Source organism: Monodelphis domestica, chromosome 5 (genome assembly GCF_027887165.1).
Source record: "Monodelphis domestica isolate mMonDom1 chromosome 5, mMonDom1.pri, whole genome shotgun sequence".
Taxonomy (NCBI): domain Eukaryota; kingdom Metazoa; phylum Chordata; class Mammalia; order Didelphimorphia; family Didelphidae; genus Monodelphis; species Monodelphis domestica.
This window is the reverse complement of record NC_077231.1, coordinates 184,814,156-184,840,898: the sequence shown is the minus strand read 5'-3', so window position 1 is coordinate 184,840,898 and position 26,743 is coordinate 184,814,156. Positions and strand designations below refer to the sequence as shown.

Below are 26,743 nucleotides of genomic sequence, written 5' to 3'. Positions count from 1 at the left end.
TAACCATGGAAAATCATTTGACCTCTAGAAATGAGGCTATACTTGCTCTCCAAGGTTCCTCTAATAATATTAAAACAACACATCTGTTAAAACTTTTATTCATCTGTTTTTCTTAGACTAAGAACGGTAAGAGACTTTAGAATACAAACACAATGGAAACTAAAGATGTGAAATACAAATTACTCTAACATAATCCTTCTAGAACCTCTTGGGATCAATTCTTCAAGAGTAGGAACTGTAACTTCTTATATCCATAATAGCCCAGAACAGACAGCATGCTGGGCTTGACAGTCAGAAATATCTGGATTCAAATTTCATATTTCAAACTTAGATATTGGTATGACCCTAGATAAACAAGTCACTTAAGCTTTCTTCATCTGTAAAAAAATGGGAATATCTGTAGTACTTTGTCTGTTACTATATCTCTATGACACTGGACAAACTACTTAATCTCTTTGCCTCAATTTCCTCATCTAGAAAATGACAGGACTAGACTCAACGAACCCTAAGATTCCTTGTAGTTCTTAGTCTATGATCCTATGACATATACCTTACTGTATTATAGGGATGTGGTATGATAACACACACTGATGTAACCGTGCCATGTTATCTACAAGGTAGGTACTACACTTACCATCATCTCTGATTTATAAATGAAGAAACTGGGGCTCAAGGAGGTTGGCACCTATGATCACACATGTAATGTAGGAGGCAGGATGTAAACCAGGTCTTCTGATTCTACACATGCTATACCAATGGCTTTATAATGTACACTAAGTAAGTGTGCCTTAAAATGATAAAGAAGTATCAAAATTATGAGGGTCCAATATGTATTTTTTGGTTGACTATCTGAGAAGACCCTACATCCTTTCCACTTCAAATACAGGATGTTTTAATGCAGCTTCAAAATTCACAAAGCTTTTTGGAACATCTATATAGCAAAAACAGAGCTACAGAATCCTCAGAAAATAAGTCAACATGGATTATCAAATCAGAAAGTTGAGGGCTTATCCATAATTTTTTTTTATTTTAAACACTTTGAAGGAAAATTGTCAAATGTGTATTACGTATTTTCATACCTTTACTGTGGGATATATTAACATTTTTTATGTTGTAGTATCATCTTTCCAACCTATCATTCCAGCCTTGTCATAGATGACACTCTGTGATGCAGACAAATAAACCTTCTCTCTCTGTCTCTGTGTGTGTGTGTCTCTCTCTGTGTATATATGAATGTGTTTCTCTCCTCTCTCTCTCTCTCTCTCTCCCTCTCTCTCTCTCTCCCCCCCCCCCATCCCTTCTCTCAGCATTACATAATTCCTCTCTTCTTCCTTCAAGGCACTAAAAAATGTAGCACCTTCTACATTTAGTTCTTTTTTATTCCCTCAACTGTTAGTGCCCTCCCTCTCCAACCACCTTCTAGTTAACTACTTTGGATTTATTTTTATTTATTCTCTATGTTTATTCTATTTGTATTTGTTCTCGATACACCTATTCTGAAGAGACTGATTAATACACTCATTGTCTCCATGAAAAGAGAAGAGAAGCTCCTTGGGGGAAGTAAGGATTTGTCTTGTTCTTTGTACAGAATCCCCACTGCTGCACTCAGAAGTGGCTTGATAAATGCTTAACATTTGTTTGATCATCAATTACTCTGTTATATACAATATGGCTTATGTTCTTGGGGCATAGATTGGGGCCTTTAAGGCTGCTTGTCCCTACTTCTAATGGCTCCAGGCTTCTCTGATTTTTTTTTCATTTTTCTGTCTGCCTTATGTAGTTTTCCTTTCTCTTTTGGTTGGCCACCTGCTATTCTCTGCTATAAACAGCATCTTTGTTTGTGTCATTCCCTTACCCACTTTAATTTGTAACTTCAAATCCACTGTTCACTAGAAAATTAAATATAACTAAAAATATTTGAGAAAGAATAACAAATAATTCTGGACTCCACTGTTACACATGTGATGTTAGGAGATCAAGAGAAAGAAATTACATTTAATAGAGATTTTACAAGAGCATATGCACCGGATCTCTATAGACTGATCAATACATTTTATTGATGAGAAAAATGATCATTTAAATTGCCTAGACATCTAGGCATCTACCAAACCTTTAAGGATCAAACAATTCTGATATTAAATGTTATTTGATATAAGCAAAGAAGGAATCCTACCAAACTCCTTGTATGAAACATATAGTGATGATATTTAAATAAGGAAAAGCAAAAACAGAATGAAAATTATAGACCAATTTCATTAATGAATAGTGATGCAAAAATTCTAAATAAAATACTAGCTAGGTGATTACAGCAATATATCACAAAGATTATACTTTGGAACCAAGTGAGATTTATACCAAGAACGCAGGAATGGGTCAATATAACATAACTGACTATAACAAAATCAACAAAAATCACACTATTTTATCAATAGATAGAATAAAAAGCTTTTGACAAATTAACAACATTCATTTCTATTCAAAATACTTGAAAACATCAGTAGAAGTAAATTCTTTCCTTAAAATGTTGAGGCATCTACCAAAAACCATGAGCAAGCATTACTCTACAAGGGATAAGCTAAAAACTCCTACTATGATCATAAATGAAACAAAGATGTCCATTATCATCAATATTATTCAACATTGAATGGAAATATTATTGAAATTAAAGGAATAAAAATTGACAATGAGGATATAAAACTATTTCTTTTGCAGATGATATAATGGTATACTTAGAAAATCCTAAAAATTAAACTAAAAAATTAGTGGAAATAACTATTAATTTAGCAAAGTAGCAGGATATAAAATAACCCACATAAATAATCTGCATTTCTATTTATCACCAAAAAATCCCTGAAAGAAAAGAGAAAATACTTGGCAGTGTATCTGTCAAGACAAACCCAGGAACTATATGACTATAATTATAAAACAACTTTTTATACAAATAGTCAGATTTAAATAATTGGAGAAATATTAATTGTCCATGAGTAGGCTGAGCCAATATAATAAAAATGACAATTCTACTTAAACTAATCTACTTATTCAGTGCCATCTAATTAAACTATCAAAAAACTATTTTATTGAGCCACTAGACATTTCTTTCAAACTTTAAGATAACAAGCATCAAAGATATGGTACTATGAGTTGCTTGTGAATAATAGAAAAGAAAAGAAAAAACAGAGGCTCACTGAATGTTAATTTTTTCATTACTTTTGGATCCTGGAGGATCCATTGGACCTGTTTCCACTTCCATGCTCTCAATAATTCTCTGCCTAGCTCTAGAGTTAAAAACTACTTCTTGCTGAGCTAGTGTTGACCTGTACACTGGGCTGGTTTAGTTTTATTTGGAACTGTCATGGCCCTAGCCACCTTCTAAGACAGATATTTCTCTTAAGCTATTTGTGTCTTTTCCATTACCTCTTTAATGGCTTCTTCATCAAGTCTTTGTAGGTCTGGATCATCTGAATTCATAACTTCTTTGGAAATCATGGCAGTGTACTTGCTATAAATGACCTTGTTCTTTGATAGTTCCTGTTGAGCAATTGTATCATATTTAATTTACCCCTCTGAATGCAACTAACTGAACCTGAACTAAATGACCAGTGTATTCGAGATTTTTCCTTTCTTCCTATATTCAATGGGTATTGGACCATATGTTTTGAGAAAGGTACCTCTCTCTCCAAAATCCTCAAACAATAAAAGTATCCAGTCTCTCTGATAACCCATTTGGGGGAGATTCTCTTCATGGTAAAACCAACAGAGTGCCTTAATCTCCATAATTTTGCCCTTTCCTTAGCCTCAATCTGGTCCTGAGAAAACTGAATTGGAACGTGTAAAAGGCTGGTTCATACCTTCTTCAATTGCATTGGGTTATAATAGTCAAATATAAGTAATACTTCACATGGCAATCCTGTTATTGCCACATAATAACTGTGAACAAAATCCAACCTTATTAATTCACTGTAAGATACAATTACAGGAACTCCAAAGGAATAAAGCACTAGCAGGCATCAAAGTAATAAAAATGCTAGCTTAATACTGCAATGACCCCTGAAATACATACTTAAAAGAGGCAAAATCCTTGACTTTTCTGCAAGCCCCTTCAAGGATATTCCCACAAACCACTCAGGAACAGCTAAGGAAGCCCAATGATAAAACTCCTTAGTTTAGGAATCTGCTTGATATGATTCTTTAATACCCAGTTCTATTGGTTTAGGATCACTACAGAGGCGAGTTATAGCTTCCAGAGCAATAAATTTGACACTGCAATATAAAATTACAGGGTTTTAGAGTTAGAGACGACCTCAGACATCATCATCTAGTCCTTCTTTCTTCTCTATTCACAAATAAGAAAATTGAATCATTGGAACACCAAATAAAAGGTCCACAACTGTACAGTTAGTTCAGTGTTCTTTGTATTATACCATTCTGACAATTAGAAAGGAAATAAAGGGAAAAAATCATCCAAAGACAGAAGGTTCCCTATAATCAATAAACCAAGTCAACAAATAAGTCTGGCCTATTAGTGCAAGAAACTATGTTTAGCACTAAAGATATAAGAAACGTAAAAACAGTCTCTGACCTCAAGGGCCTCACAAGCTTATGGGGAAGACAATGCAAAAACAATTACAAATAAGATATATGTTTGGTAAATTGAGGGAAAATATTTTAATTGTATTGCCTCTTAAATTATACTGGTCCCTATCACTGAATAGTTGAGACATTCTATTACAGCAAAAACTTCTCAAAATTTTATTTTATATTTTTCAGCTATAAGAAATCATTAATTATATGTAGTTGATATATTCTTTATTTCCACTGTTTTTGTCTAGTCATATTTTTTTCCAAAGTAAAATCCAAGTCTTCACATATTTTCCAAAAGGAAAACAGCAGGACTGCTCAATAGTCAAAACATAAATCTGAGAAGACTTGAGCTCTTCTCATTCACTCCATGTAGTAATATTAAAATTCAAATTTAACAGGTATTTTTAGGTTTCTACTACATGGTAAGAAATGTACAAAAGGCTGGAAGAAATCTAAAATCTGGATAAGGTATGGCTCTTGTGCTCTTGGAAGTTTAAACTTTAGGAGAGGAAGTATGATTCATACACAAATAACTGTTAATTCAAAATAGTGTCCAATAAATAGATGAGAGGTACAAAGTGTTTTTTCTCTATGACAGAGTAGCCTCCACTGCCAAATAAGGATGTCTTTTTACTTGCCACTTCCCTTCTGGTCCAGAATATACTTTATCGTTATTGTACTACTTCATCCACCAATAATCAAAAGTTCATATTATACTGAGGGCCATCAGAATGGAATAGGCATATTGGGCCCAGATTCAGTAGAATGGGGGTTGCATCCTTTCTCTCATCCTCTAATCAGCTGACTATGGACAATCATTCAATCTTTCCAAGCTGGCATTTCCTTATTTGATAATAATATTTATACAACCTAGCTCACTGTGTTCTTATGAATAAACTGCCACATAGATATAATTTATTATTATTATTATCATCATTGGTTCACCCATGGTACAAATTCTTCAGTCTGGCTCACTTCTATTTATATATAGTATAATGTCTTGATGCATAAATCTATCTGTCCTCCATGGGAAACCCTAATGATTTGCATTTCATTTAAATATTTGTTGGGAATGAAAGATTCTTCTCTTAACTAACTTATTGCTTGTGTCTAGACACAGTCCTCACTGACTCATATAGATTAGTCTGTGTTTCATCTGTATGATGTCCCTCTAAAAATTTAAGAATCAAATTATGTACATGGTTCCACTAATGAAAAGTTGTCTATCCGTGGGTGGGTAAGTCACTTAGCATTATAAGCTCCACTTTCACCTGTAAAACAAGGGAGTCAAATTAGAAAAGCACTAAACCCCTTCTAGCTCTGGAGCCTGTGATCTTCTAATAAGGCCAAAAACTACAAGGACACTAACCTCTTCCCAAGACACTATCAGTGAGGTGGGGACAGGGATTACCTCAAATCACAAAGCAAACCAAATGGATCTCAGGCCAGTTCTCTTTGGGAGTAACTTCCCTTGTAATCTGTCCAGATGAGGCCAATTTACCCTTACACACTAGCCACAGGAACACATAAGCAGGGTCCAGACCTCAGATCCCTGCTTTCCTGTGAAAAATTCAATGCTATTTCTAGGAAGACTTTCACCCCGAAAGGACAAGACCAAAGAAGCAACCCTGATCTACAGAGCAGATGGGATGCAGATGTCCCTGGCTCACAGGGAACCACAGATACCCTAAGAGGAAGGCACTGGACATGCAACTCCTCCTTACAGGAAGAAGTTAGCACCTTCTCTGCATCCTAAAAGGTCTTACAGAGTTACTCGTACACTGAGAGATTAATTAATTGGTGTGCCCAAGGCCAGAGGCAGGATGTGTTAGAGATGGGGCTTCAAGATCTCTCTAGTCTTGCAATTCTACTTATGGTGGCACACTTGCCTCTCTTCCTCAAAGCCGACCTTGGAGGAAAAATAATCTACTGTGCTTCTCAATATGAAAACATTCTCTCAAATAAGACTGTATTTGCTTAAAATAAAAAAGATACTTAGCACAGTGGCTGACACGTAGTAGGTGCTATGTAAATGTTTATTCCTTTCTCCCTTTCCTTCAATATTAATTTATGTCATAAATGACAACATGAATGTATAGAATCATGCAATTTTAAAGCTGAAAGGCACCTTAGAGATTAATTAGTCTGAGTCCTTTTTTAAAGAAGTGGAACCTGAGAGCAGGAGGTGTAGAATGGCTTATCTAAGGTTAAAAAGATAAAAAGGAGTACAAAGAGGTGACAGGACCAGGGTTCAACCCCAGGTCTTCTGACCCAACAGGTTATTACCACGTCTTACTGGCTTAGTTCATCTGTAATGAGAGAGTTAGTCTAAAGGATCCCACCTCCTTTATGTTCTTTCTTGTTCTAAATCATGACTATCACCGTAGCCACTTAAAATTGGCTTGGGAGAAAGAAAGGAGTTACCCCAGAAAGAGTACTCAAGCAACTTTGTCTGGACAGAGAATGGCACGTCTTTTTTTTTCTTTCTATGCAATATTTTCATGGCTGCACCACCAGAAGTATGGCAGCACTATCTTAACTAATGTTCTTCCTGGGATACAGCAAGATGCAATAAAAGGACACTGAAGAAGAAGTCAGGAATTTTGGGGAAAAGGTCAATCAGCACTTATTAATCCTCTTTTTTTTAACAGATAATGTGCTAAGCAATGAGGTTATAAATTAATGCAAAAGACAATCTGCCCTCATGGAGCTCACAATCTAATGGAGGAGAGAGCAATATGTTCAAACAGGCTACAAAGCAGGATAAATAGGCAATAATTTAGGGCAGAAGACACTAGAATTAAGAGGGACTAGGGAAGGTTTCTTGCAGAAGGTAGAATTATAGCTAAGACCTTGTTCTGTCACTGTGACCTTGGACAAATCACCTAATTTTCCGGCCCTTCATTTTCCCCATCCATTACAACTCTAAAATTCTTAATCCCAAGAATGCTGGCATATTTTGATATGAAAACCACACCCAGGGATATCTTTTTCATTATAGAAATGCAAATTATCTTTAGGGAAAATAGCACAACTGAAAAATATCTAGACAGTAGGATTTGAGAATGTATTAAAAATAACTCTGCACAAATTTCATTGTAAATTAGACCTGGTCTAGGTCTGTAAACCTAAGGTAGATGCAAACATTTCAAGTAAAGAAAAAGAATAATTAATTGCTATGGTTATAAATTATATACACAACCCAAAGTCTTCAGGATTTCCTAGTTAACTTTTAATCTAGAAAATGAAAGAGAAACTCAAGGTGTTAAATCCCTAGTGACACAAACACAAATACAAACACACATTTTCTCAAAGGCCACATAATAGAAAGAATCAAGTTTCATACTCTTCTGCAGTGCCCCTCTAGCACATGCCTGGTCTAGTTCTACATCAATAACAAGAGACTATGAGGAGACTGAATGTAAGTAATTACCTGAGTTGGCATGGTTTGCAGTCTAACACCGTATCTGGCACATAATAAGTGCTTCATAAATATTTTATCTATCTGTCCATTTAAGTTGTAGCTGAAGAGAGAGGCCACTAGTTCCTAACACAGAAGGATGAAAATTTTTATTTTTTTAAATGAAAACAAAAAAGGCAGAGCCTTTCACTACCAAAGAGAAGTCCATTTCAAATACTAGTTATTTCAAAACCTTTGTCAAGAAAGGATGAGGTTTGAACATCAGTACTATATAGATTCGTTATGGCAATGCATGTTTGAAGTTTCTTAACAACATAATAACATCCTGAGGCAGACAAATAGGCCTGTAGGTGGGCAAAGATGTTCCTAGTAAAGAAAACAACAAAGGTTAAACTCCATTTGTAGTCTTTGTGTGTTTATATAATTAATCTTATCTTGGGTTAGTACTGAAAATAAGGCAGACTATTGTTGTTTCTCTCCTCTCTTCTCTCTCAGATTAGGCACCTGACTTACAAATTTTATCTTTCTTCTCTGAAAAGGAAAAGGATTCACTGTGATATTCTGAGGGATAACCACCATGATCAATTGGAGAAATATTCTAAACAGCACCTACAAGAGCAGTTAAGGAAAAAGGCACTGATAAGACTCACCAAAAATTGCAGTGCAACTAGGCAGCTTTTTCAATCAAAGCAATTTATCCAAGCACAAGGTGTTCCAATTCTGAATGCAGGGATCCAAAATGACAACCTCAAATTAATCTACCTCAATCATAGCTTACTTGGAAGTTTGATAGTGTTTAGAACTTGAAGGAACCTTAAGATTATTTAATCCAACCTACTCAATTTACAGAAAAGGAAATTTTAAATGGGAAGTGAAAAATGAGAAAAAACTATACCAAGTCAGAAAATACAGAAAAATGAAATGATTGTGGTTTCCTGTTGTCCATCACTACTGGACCCAGAAAGGAGGTGGGGGTAGGAGGGAATAAACCAACTTCCTCATCACTATGGGAGAAAATTCATTCATCATGCTCCTCTAATACCTATGATAATCTCCTTATGTGAAAACCCCCTTCCTTTGATATTTCTCCCTATATCCTCATTTCTATCCAGCTCAGCTCTACCACTCCTCAGTCATGTGCCTTCTCTGTCATTAACAAATCTTTGCTCCAAGAGTTCAGTTCTTTTAACATTCCTTCCAACTTCTTACACTCAAGTAAACCTGTAGTTCTGGTAAAACACAGCATCACTCTTCAAGCTGGTTAGCCTTATCATCGTAGTATCATTGAAACAGACACAGGAAAAGGTGTCAGCCTATTCCTCCCTTGGCATTATCACTTCCAAACTCAGCCAAGCATCCAACAAAACCAAACAGGCATTTACATATGCCGGGTGTCAGGTACTTTACAAATATTGTCTCATTTGATCCTCACAACAATCTGGGAAGTAGATGTCGTTATTATCCCAATTTTACAGTAAAAGAAACTGGGGCGGAGAGGCTAACTGACTTGCCCATTGTCACACAGACTGGGAAGTCTCACAGAAGGTAAATGAGCTGAGTCTTGAAGGTCTTAAAGCTAGAGAAGTCTGGCGCTGGGTAATCTTATGGAGAAGAAAGGATGGAAAGGTCCAAAGATGCACATGGCAAGGAAAGAGCTAGCTCTGTCTTCCTGACGGGGAAAGATGAGGTGGTCAGTGCAAGATGAGGAAGAGGTGAGAAGCGGGAGCTCTCAGCAAAAGTCCTCAACTTTTTCACTGAAGATTGAAAATCTTCGGCTGAGAGGGTCAGGGGAAGGGGTTGAGGCCGGAGGAGCTACATAAAGGTCTGGAATGGTTCCTGCAGTAAGTGAGGTAATGAATCGATAATCAGAGCAGAATAAAAGCATTGCCTTGCTGCCAGGAGGGCCCAATTGAGATTATGTTACATAAATCTGAGATGAACCAGATAGTCACAATATAAAGATTTTTCTACAATACTCTTCAGCAGCATATGAATAGGAGCAAAAGCAAAGGATGGTCAGAATAATCTAAGGCCAAGGCTTGTCAAGGTATGCTCCAGGATAACACAGACTGGTTCCCTTACACACTAGTCAATATGAGGAAAGGAGTGCAGTCAGTGCAGCCATGATAATCTGGCAAAGAACTGAAGGTGGATGGAATTAAGGTCCCAGTAAGGATAAAGAAGAGAGTAGGAGATCATAAAGCAGAGGGAAAGATAGAACGATAAAAGATAAAGAAAGGAATGTTCCACAATCACTTTGCACACATCACTTGTGGTCAAGGAGTTTAGCCCTCGGTTTGTAGTCTCCCTCCCTTACTCTAATCCCTTTCCTTCTACTTGGAGACTTCAAGATCCCTACTGATAACTCTAAACAGATGGCTGTGCAGATCATTAGCATTCTCAACTGCCTTGGCTGCCCCCAAGGTATGCTGTATCTCACCATTCTTCATGATTATGCCACCTCTATGATTCTGAACTCTATGCTTCCTCTCCCTAACACTTAATCTTCTATTCCTCCATCTATCTTTTTGTCCCTCTTCTTTAACTTGGTTTTTTATCCTCATCACAACTTCCAATCTCCCCATACCTTCTCTCCTCTTCTGCTAGTCATTATCCCCATTCCAGTCTCACTTTCCTCCCATCACAATCTTGATAATCAATCTAAATATGCATTATCCTCAATCATAACCTATCCTGCCTCTGATTCAAACACTGACAGTTTCTATTCCTGGACCAGTTCCTTCCTCCTTCTGCCTTCCCTAGTCATACCTGTGAAGTGTTAAATGCCACTGTAGAAATGACACTAAACACCACTTGGATAACTTCATTCACAATGTATTCACATTGTCTAATCTCAACTGGAACCTCGATGCTACACAGCAAGCCTTTATGGTTTCTTCATGGACTCTTAATCTATGCCCCTTGTCTCAGTATCACTTTTGAGTGTTCTTTTCTCTCTTTGAAGTCTCAATGTCATTCCTAACACCTCTTTTCTCAGCCGATGTTCTTTTCCTGACCTTCCTAAGATCTGGTATGAATTCTACCTTCTCACTAACTCTTCATATTAATGATCCTCTCTTCCATCTTTATCATCTCCCAGAAAGAAGTGACCCTTTCTGTGGCCAAAATCTACTCCTCTACTTGTGTACACTTGATCCCATTTTCTTCTGTATCCTTCAGGCACTTGTCCCATCAAATCCCTCTTTCTTATGTTTAATTTTTTCCCTATTACTAGATTCTTTCCTGCTAATGAACATGTACTACATGGGATTAAGAGAGAAATTATTTTAAAATTTATACTTCTTGTACTATAAAAATTTCACTTGTTCCTGAACACAATTCTAATTCTTCCCCTTTTGTATCTATCAACTATTACCAAACCACTGCCTCTATTTCTATATTTCATATATATTCTTCATACTGCTCAATAAACTGATCAACCTTTGTTGTTCTCATTTAGTTGAAATAATAACCATAAAAGACAACAACAAAAAGTCAAGGTTTAAAATATTGGTAGCACTGCTTTTGACTATAATAAAAATTCAGGATCCTGGACTCAGTTACTGAGATGTACTTAGGTAGATTTGTGATTTTAATAGTGTTGTGATTGCAAGTCTTCAGTGCCAATAGCTGGACATTATATGATTTGTGCTCTTATCCCTTTTTAAAAATCTATCCTTAAAGAAAAATTCATCATTTTCTTCTAATACCAAAGATACTTTCCTTTTCTAGTCATATTTACCTTCAATCACAAATGAGTTTAATTGTAAAAACCAGCTATATAAGTTCTCCCTATATAGGTTCAATTTTTAAAAGGTTAACTTTTTTCTAATGAAAGGGAGTTAAAGGAAGAGAAAAAGGCAGGAGATTTGAAACTTGTAGTTTGCTTTTCTAAGACTGACTCTATATGCTAGATAAGGGAATCCCTTACACCTGGCCTAGCCTCTATAGTGGGGAAATAAAAGGATAAATATTTACTTTTTTCCTGCTTTCTTTCTGAAAAGTTGGAGGCTGGTGTTTATTAGTTTAAACAGTCAATGAAAAAAATGTTCCCCCAAAAGAAAGTAAAAGTCACTGGGAAGAATTTTCTGCACTAAAAGTCAGCCAGAAGCCAAAAAGGAATCCTCCACAACAGGTCTGATTATCAGGAGAGCTATACAAACTCCTTATCATTTCTAGTATTATTTACACTAGTTTATGTGTAATCTTAAACCTAACTCTAAATTGGGATGAATGCATTGTACCAGACTTTCCCTGGATATGCATTCTGGTAAAAAATAAAGCAAATGGTTCTAGACGAAACTCCTTTTGACCAAAGCACCGCTCTATATGGCTACCTAGAATGTGAAAGATAAAGGTTGTTAGAAATCTCATCTGGTGTTGGTCAACTCTTGAGTTAAGAGTAAAGATGCAAACATAGATGGAGAAAAATGAGCAACCATAAGAGAGCACCACTAAGAATACAAGTAGCCAGTTCATTCCCTAGCAAAAAAGTGTACTTTGTAGGACATGGACATAGCCACAAGATAATCCTATTAAAATTTTCTAGTTTTACAGTAAAAAAGTGATAGCCTTTAAGAATATTAAATCATGGAATGTTTGAACTATTGGAGGTTTTAAAAATCATTTGGTCCTACACATCAATGCAATTTAGTCACAAGTTACAAAATTAGATAATAATAAAACCATGATGGATGGGCATGTCACCTGCCAAGCCTAACACAATATGGCAATCTGTGTAGTGAATTCTCTGGCTTAAAAATTACTTTCTTTTTTGCTTTATGTATCAAAATGCTATTTTTATGATGCAAAGCATAGATAAGTTATTGTCTCATGAAAGAATGACTAGGGGAATCATCTAGTTCATTCTTTGCTTCTATGAAGAACCGATTTAAATTAATTCAGAAACAAAGCATCTTTGATGAGAGTATATTTTATGTTTAAGGATTTCAAGAGAAGTACATTTCACATCTCAGTACATTCTACTATTTAATGTTTAATTTCCTTGAAATGTCAGGAATTTAGTTCAATTCAACAAACATTGATTAAATTTATTTTGTACCTGCTATGAACAACACACTATGTATGCCAGCTGCCATGAAAACAAAGGGAAAAAATGAAACAGTCCCTCTTTTCAAGGAATTTATAGTTTAGGTAAATTCTATAATTCAGAGCACTAAGTGTAAGTTCCTTGAAGTCAAGAAATTGTGTATTATCTGTTTTTCCTCTTTGTATATAAGCATGGAAGATAATATATTCTTTTGAATGAAGTGATTAATAAGGCCTCCACATCCCTTCGAATCCATTTCCAGATCATACTGCTCCCTACCCTGGTCATCTTCCTTAATAACTCCCTCCCTCTGGAACTACCTGGATCCTGAAAGGCTAGCTTTTCCCTTATCTTGCTTGGATCCAGGCCTTTACTTCCCTTCCCAGGCATTCTAAACTATGCAGTCTCTATTCCTAGCTCCCTTTTATGTGCTAAATTCTCCTATTAAAAGGTAAGCTCCATGAAAGCAGGGATTATTTTGCTTTTCTTATATTTGTAATAGTAAATGCTAAATAAATAAATGCTTCATTCAAGATAGGACTTTAGGAGACTACTTATTATGCCACCCATACACACATACCACTTGACAAAGAAAAAATTACTCACTAAAAAGAATCTTCATTCATTGTCACTCACCTGATACTTTTATGGGATAAACTCTAGGCAATACTTAATTCATTCATGATACATAATGTGATATGCTAAATCTACTTTTTCTAAAACCATTTCTTGCTACTGTTATTATTTTACAGATCAAAAGGCTACTAGACTGGTTTAACAAGATTTAAAGCAGGATGTTACCTAGTACCCTATTCTCCTTCATACTTTTTGCAAATAGATTTTGTAGTTCTTTGTCTCTTCTCTAAATTTATAAAAGAAATTATTTTCTTGGCTGGAAGAAACTGATCATTTCCTTCTCCACTCATTATACAGATGAGGAAACAGAGGCAAATAGGGTTAAGAAACTTGTCCAGGATCACACAGCTAGTAAGTATCTGAGGCCAGATTTGAACTCACGAAGAGGAGTCTTCTTGACTCCAGTCCTGGAACTCTATCAAATGAGCCACCCAGCTGCCCCATAAATAAAACTGATGAGCCAATAATTATCACAATGACTTCACCTCATTTGAAAAAAGCAAGGTATTATATTACATTTATTGAGCACCATTTATCAAGGGAATATTAACATTATAATGTTAATTAAAAATAGGCCTTGTTCTCATGAACCTTACCATCAAGCAGGTATGAAAGACATACATATATACTAAATAACTATATATAATTATACCATAATTATAACAGAGATTCAGATATGGCAAATTGCTTAACTTGATATAAGAATGTTTGATTTAGAATCAAAGGAATAGGGCTCCAATTCTGGATCTTCCATTTATTATATATATTACCTTGGACAAGAGATTCAACTTTCACAAAACTCAGTTTCTTCAACCATCAAATAAAAGAGCTGGACTGGACGACTCCTAAAATCCATTCGAGATCCACATCTATGATGCAATGAACCAAAGGATGTCTTACTGAGGGATCAAAGAAGGCTTTGTGGGGAAAGGTGGCATCTGTTTGAAAAATCAACAGGATTCAGAAAGTATAAAAATGTCAAGGGAATCATGGTGAGCACACAGAGCAGTGTGAGCAAAGACACAGGGACAGAAGTCAAGGGCTCCAGGTCACCTGGAAAGTTGTCTGGGATAAGACTGGAGAGGTAGGAAAAAAGACTAGGGATCATCCCTGAATGCCAAACTTGGAGCCCTCTCTTTCTTCCACTCCCTTTTCAAAAAAAAAAAAAAAAGCTAGCTTTGGGTTTGTTATTTAGTTACTAACCAAGAAAACAAGGTATAATGTTCATGCCTTGCCTCTCAGATTATCTCCAATATCTCCAATATCCTGCATTGCTCTTATTTGCATGTGTTTGCATATGTAATCCTCCCTGACACTTAACTCCTCCAGAAGGGAAGGGTTTTTGGTTTGTTTGTTTTTAGATTTGAGGTGGGAAGTGGGAGACAAAAAGGGAGGCTATCTTTCTTTGCATTCTCAGTGATTCTCAGTGCCTGAAAAACAGTTGGTATTTAATAAATGCTTATTGGCTTGATTTGACAGACGAGCTTCCTGTTCTTAATATCTTTTGCCCAGATTCAGCTTAGTTTTCTACTAAGATCTTACCCTAATTTTTATTCTTTTAAAGATCTGAACATGGGTTCATTCAGTTTATCTTTAGAATTTAATAATACATTGACTATTATTGGTCTTTTTGGAAGGAATTCACTTTCTTTGTGAACTTCATGCTGTATTTAATGAAGAGATTTCTGAATAATCTGCCTTCCCCAACCTTCATAGAATATGCATGTTTCTGAAACATTTCCCCTCTTTCCTTCCATGGTTGAAGACTTAAGAAATGCTCATATGTGGTTCTGGTGACCAAAATAGGGCCAGGTAAAAGGCTTAGAGCTTTTCACCACTTTGTCTATGAGTGAATCCTGAGACCTAGAACTGAAGTGGAGTCAAGTCTGCAAGCAGCATCCTGGAAAGTAGATAGAGGCTTCAGAATATTCTTCTGGCTAAAGATGGGAATTAGAACAATTTTCCACTGATGGATTAGAGTTAAAGATCCTTGACAGGAACTCTGTCAATTCTATAATTGTTCATAATTTCATAGTACTCTGCCTCCCTCCCCTGCGTTTGGATTATATTTACAGATTTACCTTTCTTTGGAAATCTCTGCTGTGGCTCTGGTTAGAAATGAGGAAAGGAGAATGAAAAGACAAGTTGTGACTATCACATATTAAAGGTAAAGCAAATCTTTTAATAGTGGTAGGGTTTGTGGGATAACAAAACACATTCATATAACTAGAAGAATGTTTAAAAAGGGATATGGGAACCTGGGCAGTTATAGTCTTGACTCCCATTTCCTTGAAAGCAGTAGGATCAAAAAGAACCAGAAAGAATGTCTTTGCTGCAAATCACATTATTAAATGCCAGCTCTTTTCTGTTCTTAATTCCTTTTCCAAGCTGCATTTCATTTCCTACTTTGGTTCTTCTGATTTTATTCTTCTAAGACCCTAGAAATTTTCTTTTGCTACATTCCCTATCTTCCCTTTCTGGAAACACATTATAGTTTCATCAGTCTACATAACCCTTTGTTTTGCTACCTAAAATTTCCCCTACTTTGACCAAAGAAATTGTATTCTCTTGTGTCTTCCATAAGGAATCATCTAGATCTCTTAAACCTCTTAGTCCCCAGATGTCTTCTTCTCTGAAACTTTCCAACTAGTTTCTAAATTCTACTGAGATCTATGTTCTTAAAATTAAAACATATTGAGACAATAAATGAGATTGGTGTGCCCCAATTATATAAGCAGGAAAATTATAAAGAAAAAATTCAAATGATCATTTAGAGAAGAAAAAAACTTGTCATCAATTGGCACTCTGAAAATTACCTCTAATAGAAAAAAAAAAGACCTCAAAACTGCAAAAAAGGCAATTAATTCTTTTCTTCTTTATGTTAAGTAGATTTTTTTTTTGCTAGTTGATATTTTATTTTTTTCCAGATTACTTGTAGATGCAATTTAAATATTATTTTCTAACAATTTGCAGTCTGTGTTCTCCCTCCCTTTCTCCTCTCTCCCCTCCCCAGGACAGCAGGTAATGACATAGTTTGTGCATGTGCTATCTATCATGCAATACACAGTTCCATGTTTGTTATGTTGTGAAATAAACATGTCATTTATACTGAAGAAAAATTCATGGAAGAAATAAGGTGAGAACTGCATATATAGCATATACAGGAGATTAACGTTTTAATGAAAATTTAAAAGCATATTATTTGTGATCTTATGTTCATTATTCTCAACCCTCTATCTCTGATGTTTCTATTTATTTTTTTTTTAGCTTTTCTTCCTCTTCTTTCACCCCTCTCTCTAATTGCAGTATTCCCCAAAGGTCAATCACTTCCCCTTTTCTCTATACATTTTCCCCTGGGGAATTCATCCATTCTCACAAGTTTCAGATGCTATAATAATAGATAATATTTATAAATGTTTTATCAGCCACAAAATGCTTATGTTTTATTTTTCTGTTATTCTGAACTTAAATGCCAATAAAAAGTCCTCAAATATACCAAAACATACATAAAAGGACTATAAATGAAATTATGACTGTCCATTCCATACTGCTTGCTTCTTCAAAAAAAGTATATAATGAATTCCACATGTAAACTATCGTAATTATCTATGTTTCCTTCTGAATTTCCTTCTGTTCACTTCTAAGCATTTTAAAAATGCCTTGGGGAAGAAGTGAACCACCATTGCAGACCCAACCTCCCTTATTCCTCAATTTAAAACTCAGAAAAATAGGGGCTTATTTTAAGTCATTTAATAAATAAGTATAGTCAAAAAATATATCTACACAATGGTCTTCAAAAAATTTCTTCAAAAAATTTATTCTTTTATTCTAACCTTGAGTTGATATCATTTCTACTAGGAGGAAGCTAACATACTTCCTTTATCTTTGATCTTCTAGATATTGTCATGGCATTGATTAGAGTTATTCATTCGTTCCAAGTTGTTTTTATTTATAGTATTGTTGCCCTTGTATATATTCTGCTCCTATTTCTGCTTATTTCCCTCTATGTCAGATCACACTAACCTGATGTTTTTTGTCATTTCTTAAGGCACAATACTATTCCAATAAATTCATATACTATGATTTGCTCAGCTACTCTCCAGCTGATGGGAATCCCTTTATATTTCAGTTATTCACTTTTTTTTTAAATACCCTTCAAAATCAAGATGTTTGATTTCCTTCTAACTATTCCCTCCTCCCTTTTAACCTTTTGTTCCTTTTGCTTGCTTGTCCATTAAGTTTGATGCATTCCTACACCAATATGCATGTTTTCATGCTCCTGTCAATTTCATATGAGAGGAAGATTCATCTACCCCCACCCCTGACTTCATGTTTGTATTTTTTTCATGTATCCCACTGATAAGAAAAAGCAAACTCTACCTCTTTCTTCCTCCTTTCTACACCAGTACATTCCTTTTATTTTCCCTTCTCTTTCTCCTCTTAAAACCCTCATAACAGAACCAATATACTTTCAGATCCTCTCTTTTTCTTATTTAATTGATTCAATATCCTTTGAAGATAATATAGTTCTAAAGGTATGCTTAAATCTATCTTCTCCCCTTATTAGAATGTTAGCATGAGTGTTTATATTTCAGAGTTCCTTTTTCTTTTTGGCTATTTTTGAAAACTCATATTCCACTAAAGCCCAGATAAGTTATTCTTGATTTTGTAAGCTTCTCTCTTTTGCTTTTTAGAATATGGTGTTCCAAGGTCTTCTCTCATCTCAGGTAGAAGCTTCCAATTCTTGTGTGATACTGTAGACAGTGGTTGCTTGATACTTGAACTGTTTCCTTCTCAAAGAAGATGGTATCTTTTCTTTAAATGGGTGCTTTATATTTTGGTTATGAAATTCCTAGGATTTTTCCTTTTGTGATTCTCTTCAAGAGATGGTCAGTGGATTCTGTATTTGTCTTATGATTCTAATTGATCTAAGGAGTTCAAATTGTGATTTCTTTTAATAGTGTAAAGGTTTGTTTATTTGTTTTAAATCATAACTTTCAAGAAATTCAATGGTTCTCAAATGATCTCTCCTTGACCCTTCTAGACCAATTTTTTAATATCAAATGTCTTGCATTTTCTTCTATTTTTAAGTCTTTTGATTTTTATTCTACCATTTCTTGCTATTCTATTTGCTCTATTCTAATTTTCAGGGAGCCCGTTATTTGTGTAAGGTTTATCATTTTCTATTCTAAACTTTAGTCTACTTACTATTTTTCTTCCAGGGTTTTTATTTATTTTTTTCTCTTAATTTTTTTCTAGGGACTTAAGTATTTCTTGAGAAAATCCTTTTTTTCCTTTGAGAAACTATGCAGTTGTTACAGATTTGTTTACTCACCTTAGGGAATCTCTAGGTCTATAATAATTTTATACACTTGTTAGTGTTTTATTTATCTTCTCTCCAGTTTTAGTTCCTGAATTAGTGCTTTATGCCACATTCATGAAAGATGAGAGAAGTGATCAGTCCTCCTTGGTTTCTTCTTGAGTTCCCTGTATTTCTGTATAGACCTCCAACCTCAGGTTTGAGCTCATCTTGATCTTTGAGGTTCAGAGTATAAGTTCTTTAGGGTTCTCCAAGGTATGTCAAGATACCCAAGTTCTACAGACCCTGGATTATCTGGGATATGCTGTTTTAAGCACTTTCATGATGGTCCCCAAGACTACTAGAGACCACATCTAGGGGTATTCTGATATCTCTGGGGTGGGTTTTTTTTTTTGCATGGAACTCATTCTTTATCACTACTTTGAACACAGAATTTTATAGGATTTAAGTATCTCTGGCCCATAATTGGACAGGCTGGGAAACTGAGATTATTTGCCTACAGTGGAGTTGACTTTGTTGGTGGTCCCCCCTTTCCTGTAATATGGAGATTTTTAGCCAAATATTTGTGCAATTCTATAGTGGGAAAAACGTTGCCTAATGTAGTTTTCATTGGGTTTATTTGTCATTATTGTCTAGTGGGGATTTCTAGTTTTAATAGGTTTGTCTGGGTAGTCTGCCTACTTTAATTGGCTGTCTTGACTGGATGTCTTAAAATGTTTCTCAACAGGACTGTAACAGTACACTACTGCTATCTCTAAGATGGCTCTTTCTAATCATATCTTCTTACCTCAGATCCAGTATTATACTTCCAACCTACTCCTAGACATTTCTACTCAGATGCCCCATCTGATGACCTGCCTATATCCTTATCCTGTGCCCAGAAAAAGAGAATCTGTATCATTTTCTCTATAAAATAATTGACCTCCCAAAACCTCCGTTTTCATTATTTCTCCTATCACCCAGGTTTATGGTACAGAAGAAAATGTATGGAAGATTTGGTTTGACTTGAATTCAAACCCCAGCTCTCTCATTTTCTACTGTATGAACTTGGAGGTGAGCCACATAACCTCACTGGGCCTTGATTTTCTCACCAGTAAAATGAGAGTCAGACTAGCTGTCCTCTGAGTTTCATTTACAAAGTTATGGCCTAATGATCCTTATATTTAATCAGTCACCAAGTGTTGTGAGTTTTCTTTAAATTTCATTTTAATTTCATAATGTTCTATCTCTCTACTTTGCCCTCTTCCCTCTTTTATCTCTTTAATTCAGATCTCCATTAGCATCTCTAACAGGGATGACAGAAGAAAAGGAAAAGGAGAAATCAATCATGTGTCTTCATTGTAACTATTGACTGAGAAGAGAAGGGACATAAAGGAACATAAAATATGACTCCAAAAGATTGTCTATAAGCTTGAAGTTAGGTTTTCAATAAATCACACAGATGCCCAGAATGATTCTTATCATTTAGAACTTACATTTCCTCATGTAAAACCTTCATATCATCTTATTTGTTTCAGGGTAAATGTGACTATTTATGGATAGCCAACAGATTAATTTAAGCCTAAGCAATTTGTGGCCAAGGACACATATTACTACTGTAGGGGGATAGCAAGAATAATTCAGAATTGCTGCATTCTGCAAAGACTTATGCCAACAACAGAGCCATTGTCCCTATTCTTCAGTATGGCAATGGTTTGGAGACAGGATTTAATTGCCAAGTTATTGCTAATTATAAAGCAAAAGGAATGCTGAGAGATAATTCACAAAAACTGATTAACCAACAGAGTTGGCATTAATTGCCTTAGAATGTCCGTTACAAACCAATTCAAATTTTATCCCTCATAAAATCATCTATATGCCCAGGATTCTTTTCTGGTCTTTTTCTTTTCACTTTAGAATAGCAGAGATGACCTTGATACAGGGTATCTGTTCAGCTGCATCTCTGGCAACCAACTCTTCCAGCTGGTCATAAATTTCCAGGATTTGCTCCATGGCTTAGATCATTATTGTTTAAATAATGTATGTTTTTACATGGTATTAAATTGATAATGGCATAATAAGTCCATCAGAAAGAATGAGAATAACATGGTAACTTGAATTCATAGGACTACATTATATTCCAATAAGTGCAATTAACTTGCGTTGTCAAATACATGAATATATTAACATATCTTATTTGTGATAAGAGGAGGCAGCATGACATAGTTGGTAATAGGGAAAGTTGTAGTCATGAAGATCTGAGTTCAAATCCTGACTGACAGATTCTATTTGGGTATTACTTGATAAATGATTCTTATTGTCCCAGATAACTCTCCAAAATGAAAACACTAGGATTTCTCCCATTCCAATAAAAGCACAAGTAAAAAAAATTCAGCTTTTGTTATTTGGTTCCTTTATATAGCTAACAGATTACACAAAAGAGCCTGGTTCCTTAAAACATTCCCGAAGCTTAAGTCCTAAAGCTGCTACTGGAATGATGTTGCTTGGAAATGCCTTCTCTTGGATACCTTGGCCCAGAGGAGTGTCTAATTATTTCAGCCATTCCCAATAAAAGAATTGTCCACTGCTAGTCCACACTTTTGGCTGACCTAATTGGTTAAATTAGAAATCCAAATAAATCATAACCCTTAAATAATGATGGCTTAATAAGTTCTCTTGAGAAAGGAAATTCTATGTCTACTAACTTCTTATTTATCTTCTAATTAAAGTAAAATCATTTCATGAGATACTTTATCACTTGCCCATAAGAAGCAGTTGCAAAAAGAATTCCCATGAAGATAAAGTATATCCAATAATGTATATTCCAGAGGATGAAAAGTTAGAGAAATCTGCAAAGAAGTTTTTGAAACCCTCAAAATGTATACTTTGATATTTAGTGACTTCTAGGCAAACGTGGATTTAGGGGGGGGGGAGATAAAAAAAAATATGACTCATAATTAAGAAATGAAAGAAACCAAGAATGCTTTAACTGCACAGAAGTCTCACACTGTTAGAGATATTTAATACTTTCTTCAAGAAGAATATTTGGAGAAACTATAGACATGGTCAATGCCTAAAAATTTTTATACAAAAAGTAAGTACATCTGGGATATCCACAGCAAAAAATCAATTCTATCCACTGACAAGAATTTTAGTTTGTTACTCCTTCCTTAAATTCTCATTCCCAGATCATAACTTTTTTTAAATAAGTGAATTTATTTGTAATAATCTGAAGACAGGCATTACCAGCCCCCAAATCCTGATATCCTAGAGACTTTTTCTTTAGTGTTAAACCCATTCATAACTCAATAAACTTCTGATGAAAATGCATATACAAGAGAAACTATGAATACAGTAGCTAAAAGGAACGATGATTATGAGACAGGTCTCAATCCCTAGAAGCGATTGGATAATGTAATTTTACCCTGCTTCCATATATGCCCCAAGAATTTATGTCAAACTCCCTCCAATAAGCTATTTGAAAGAAACAAATGAGGAGTGAAAAAAGACCAAGTGAAACAAAAACAAGAGGATTTATGGCAAAAAGTCAAGGATCTCATCTAGGGAGTATTTTTTTATCAGCTCTGGAGACCAAATTGTCTATTACAGAGAAGCTTTAGATACTTAACCTAGTTTCTATGTGAGCAGAATAAAAACACAGAACAATATTTTGTGAGGTTCTTCATTGCCTAACTTAAAATCATTTTTTTCTCATCCAAAAACCCAGCTGCTAATAATACTAAAAAACATTTAGGAGTAATTTCTGATGCCATTCAATTAAGTTAAATTCACATGAAATAAATAATATGGAAAGGGGAGCATAGTAATATGAAAAGTTGATCATCACATTACCAACACAAGCTGGTTTTTGTTAATGTTTTTAAAAAAACTACAAATTTATGCTTTTCTTCCCTGCTCCTCTATCAAAAACACAAGGCAAGTTCGGTCACTTGGGTAATATGTGACACTTTAAAGTGCTGAAAATTATTTTTCCATTAAATGGAACTTATTCTCCTCATGATAGCTAGTAATTAAATTCTCACATTTAAAATATGAAGCTATTGAATCATTCACCAAAGGATTATATTAAATAAATTTGAGACACTACAATACAGAATTTTCTCAGCTCTCTCTTTTCATTATGCTAAGGATTTTCAGAAAAGTTTTATGACAGATAATAGTCATAACCATAAAAGGAATAACAAAGAAGCTTCACTATCCAAGCCTCTGGACAACCTAAAACAAGAAAAATGGTTGTGGAGGAAAAGCTATGGGAAGAATTATGACATATATGAATTCTACAATCTGAAGCTGCTGTATCATCCTGAATTTGCAAACTCATAGTTTCTTAAGAAACCAACACTTTGTGTAGGATATGCTTAATAGTAACATCTATTCAAAGAAGGTATTTCCCACTCACATGTGTTGGTGTCCATTTGCTTTGGACATTACGCTCTGTTAATCATCAAAAGACATCATTAGGGACAGATATGATAAGAACTGATTTGGTCAGCTAGTGAAAGCAAAGGATAACAGATGGGCAGCCCATGTGTCCTACTGGCATCTATGCAATTCAATTCAATTCAAAAAGCATTTATTAAATATCTATTTTGACTAAGATGTTGCACTAGAGGCTAAGAAAACAAGGTCAAAATAAGAAATTGTTCCTGGTCTCAAGGAGTTTATATTCTTTGGGGAGAACGGGCTCAACACAACACGAATAAGTAAATGCAGAGTTTATTTTAAAAACACTATTTTAAATCTAGAAAGGACTTCATCTAGTCCAAGCAAAGATCTCTTCTACCCAATAGTCAAGTGTTTATCCACTCTTTGCTTGCAGGCAAAAAGAGTGTGGAAGAAATTTATGCTACTTCCTGGGGGTACCCAAAAGAAGCTCTTCTCGTTGATTCCCCAGAACTTGAGGAATACCATGATTTAGGGTGAGAAGGTTAAATGTTTCTGAAATGTAACTTACTTCAACAAAACAATAATTGTAGTCCCACCACCACCACCACCACCACTGCCACTTCTACCATTGAGTTCAAGCTCTTCTGGAGCTAATGGACTCCATTTTTGAATATGAAGCCATTAACTGGAAGTGATCTTTCTATCCTCAAATATCTCACAGCATTCTAATTAATGGGAAGATTGGTAGAAAAGGGCCCTGTCCTTGAAGCATGTTTGAATTTGCCTTTCCTAGTGGATTACACAGACCATACATAGAAATCCCTTCCTGCCTACTTCTACTCAAGGGTGTCCAATGAGCTGTTATTCAGAGCTGAAAGAACTACTGACTCTAAAAGTACTGAGCAGGACTTGGGTCCAAATGTTAAAGGGACAACTCATCAAAATCTTAGACTCCTTCCCTTCCAGGTATCAAGGAAGACTCTCATCTATCTAGTTACTATGTATAGGTCTGTCAGTTCATGGTAACTCTATTTCTTTTGTAGTCATTTTTTCCTGATCTTAGATAAATAAGAATTCAAAGAGAAGAGTGCTCAGTCAAAAATGTGGGCAAAGGAGAGTTTCCATTAGAAATCTCACCAGTAATCCTCATGATGGCAATAGCCAGAAAAGGAGGTTAAAGAGGGATGTGTAAAGCCAGTCATCTGAAGACATTCATGTTTTGAGTGATGGCAACTCCTCATGATGGAGAATAAGACTGTAAAGACATCAATTCCCAAAGTCCAATAGAGAGTTACCCCTAAAAACATGCGAGTACCGCATAAAGGGAGAAAAGGGTTTCCAGGGCTAGAAGTCAGGAATTTTTGATACCCATGCCCTCTGAGAGTGTGACTCATCACTGTAGGCACTGTAAATCTGAGACACCAGAGATGTGCAAGAGGAGAGAGCATGCCCTTAGTTTGTTTTATAGCGACTCTTCTCATTAAAGTTCTCGGTAGATCTCTTTTCTAAAAGTTAATATAAGTTCAATTAATTATAATTGATAATGAGGTATATTCTGAAAGGGGCTCAGGAGTGACAGGATTAAAAATTCTAGCTTCTTCCTCAGGATCCTATTCTAGAATTCTTCTCGAATCCCAAGGAGTGAGCTGCACTACTGGGGACCCCAACTTGTGAGTAGGTGGGTGTTTGGGAGACCCTAGAAGAGATACTAAAGCATTCCTTTCTCAGACCTCACATGAATGGATTATATTCTAACTAGTATAGTAATTTGAGTATATAAATGAATCTCAACTAGACTATATATTCCTTAATGGGAGCAACTTTACCTTTTTTCATTTTTCTATTTCCCTAGCACTTAGTAAATAACAGGCAAAATTCTCCTGCTTATTAAGCTGTGATAAAAAATGATGATTAAGGGGAAAAGATGTTTCACTTGGCTTGAAGGCTATCATTCTCCTAATCTAGAGACTAATATATATACTTATATATATTTATTGACTCAAATTGTCACAGTAATTAACTAGGAAAAATAAGAAAGATCAATGGAAATGGATATTTCTTATAAACAGTAATATACACAAGCTTTGTAAAACATATACTCCTAAGTATCACATATCAAAATTCAATTACAAAGGACCCCACTCTATTCTAAGAATCTATCCACAAAGTACACTGTGAGATAGCATTTAAAATGTAGTAAATGCTTTCTAGCTCAAGTTCCTTTAAGTACTAAGTTGTTATTAAAGCATCAAACATTGAACTGAATGTCCAATTCCATTTTTTATAGGAAGCATTTACGTCTATTCCATTATAAGATTTAACCATTAACATGTACATGTATTTGCACTGTAAGAATGTCCCAAGAAGACAAAAGGATAGGGGCCAGGGAGGGAAGAACTACAAATTTAAAAGCTAATCCTTCAGGGAGAGAGGGATGAATTATTCCCTTTGCAGTACTAACCTATTCTGTCCCATACTCCTCTTAAAACTGTTCATTATTGCTACATGCTATATAGGAAATAAATGGCACATTTCAAAATTAGTATTCTAAATGGAGTCTGCATTACCCTATTAATTTTCTTTTTTTTCTTATCTCAATTGTTGCTGATCACTTAGGAGGCAGCTGGCAACCTGAAAACAAAATGCAGTAGAAAGCAGCCAAGCAGCCAGATGCCTAGAGCGTCACGTGCAGATGTTAGGTCGGCTTCAGCACCACTTGGCATTTTCTTTTGACCAGCATCAAAAGACTTGTTCTCAGAATCACTGAACCAATGTGTGAATCCAAGCATTGGATTCTGGGTACCCATTCTTCTTTCAGCTGCTCTCTACCTCACTCACACCCCCTAAAGCGTACAGCCCAGCATGCCAAAATGAAAAGTGAAATGGTGAATTAGTTAAATATACAGAGAAATAGCTACAAGCAAGGGGTGAGAAACATGTGCCATGAATATTAATGGAGCATAGGCAATTACAATCATTAGAGCCTACTTCCTGCGACAAACACACACAAAAAACCAAGACGGCACGTGGCAACCAGTACCTAGTCACATAGATCAGGCTGTTGAGAACCTGATGAAGGTGTGGGAGTAAGCTATTTCAATTAGTTTAGAGAAGCCTTCATCTGACTTTGGTTGTTAGACATGTTTTTTGGTTAACACCCTAGGCTGCTTACTTACTTCAAAGGTTATTTCCCTCTCTAAAAAGTTATGAAAATAAAATTAACCTTATAGCTAAACATGTGCAAAATAAAAGGGAAGCAAAAAATGCAATAAAATTAAACAATTCTGGGGTATGATAAGAACAATGATTATTTCAGTTTTGAAGTTATCTGTTACTCAATCGGCTGCAC

General features: G+C 35.3%; 1 protein-coding gene and 1 long non-coding RNA gene across 7 annotated transcripts in view; one reads left to right on the top strand and one right to left on the bottom strand.

Annotated features, from left to right (window-relative positions):
• ST7 (suppression of tumorigenicity 7) overlaps window positions 1-26,743 on the bottom strand; it is a 300,665-nt gene that overhangs the window by 170,227 nt on the left and 103,695 nt on the right. The window contains exon 1 of one of the 6 annotated variants that reach the window (XM_007504186.3): window positions 3,415-3,529. The exons of the other annotated variants lie outside the window; for them this stretch is intronic. The gene's annotated coding sequence lies outside the window, so the exon portion shown is untranslated. Of the gene's footprint in view, window positions 1-3,414; window positions 3,530-26,743 lie in introns of those variants that run through there. 6 annotated transcript variants of the gene reach the window in all.
• LOC130454582 (uncharacterized) lies at window positions 1,222-26,678 on the top strand. Its single transcript, XR_008912269.1, has 3 exons — window positions 1,222-1,560; window positions 23,828-23,927; window positions 26,011-26,678. It is a non-coding gene; the product is annotated as an uncharacterized LOC130454582 (long non-coding RNA).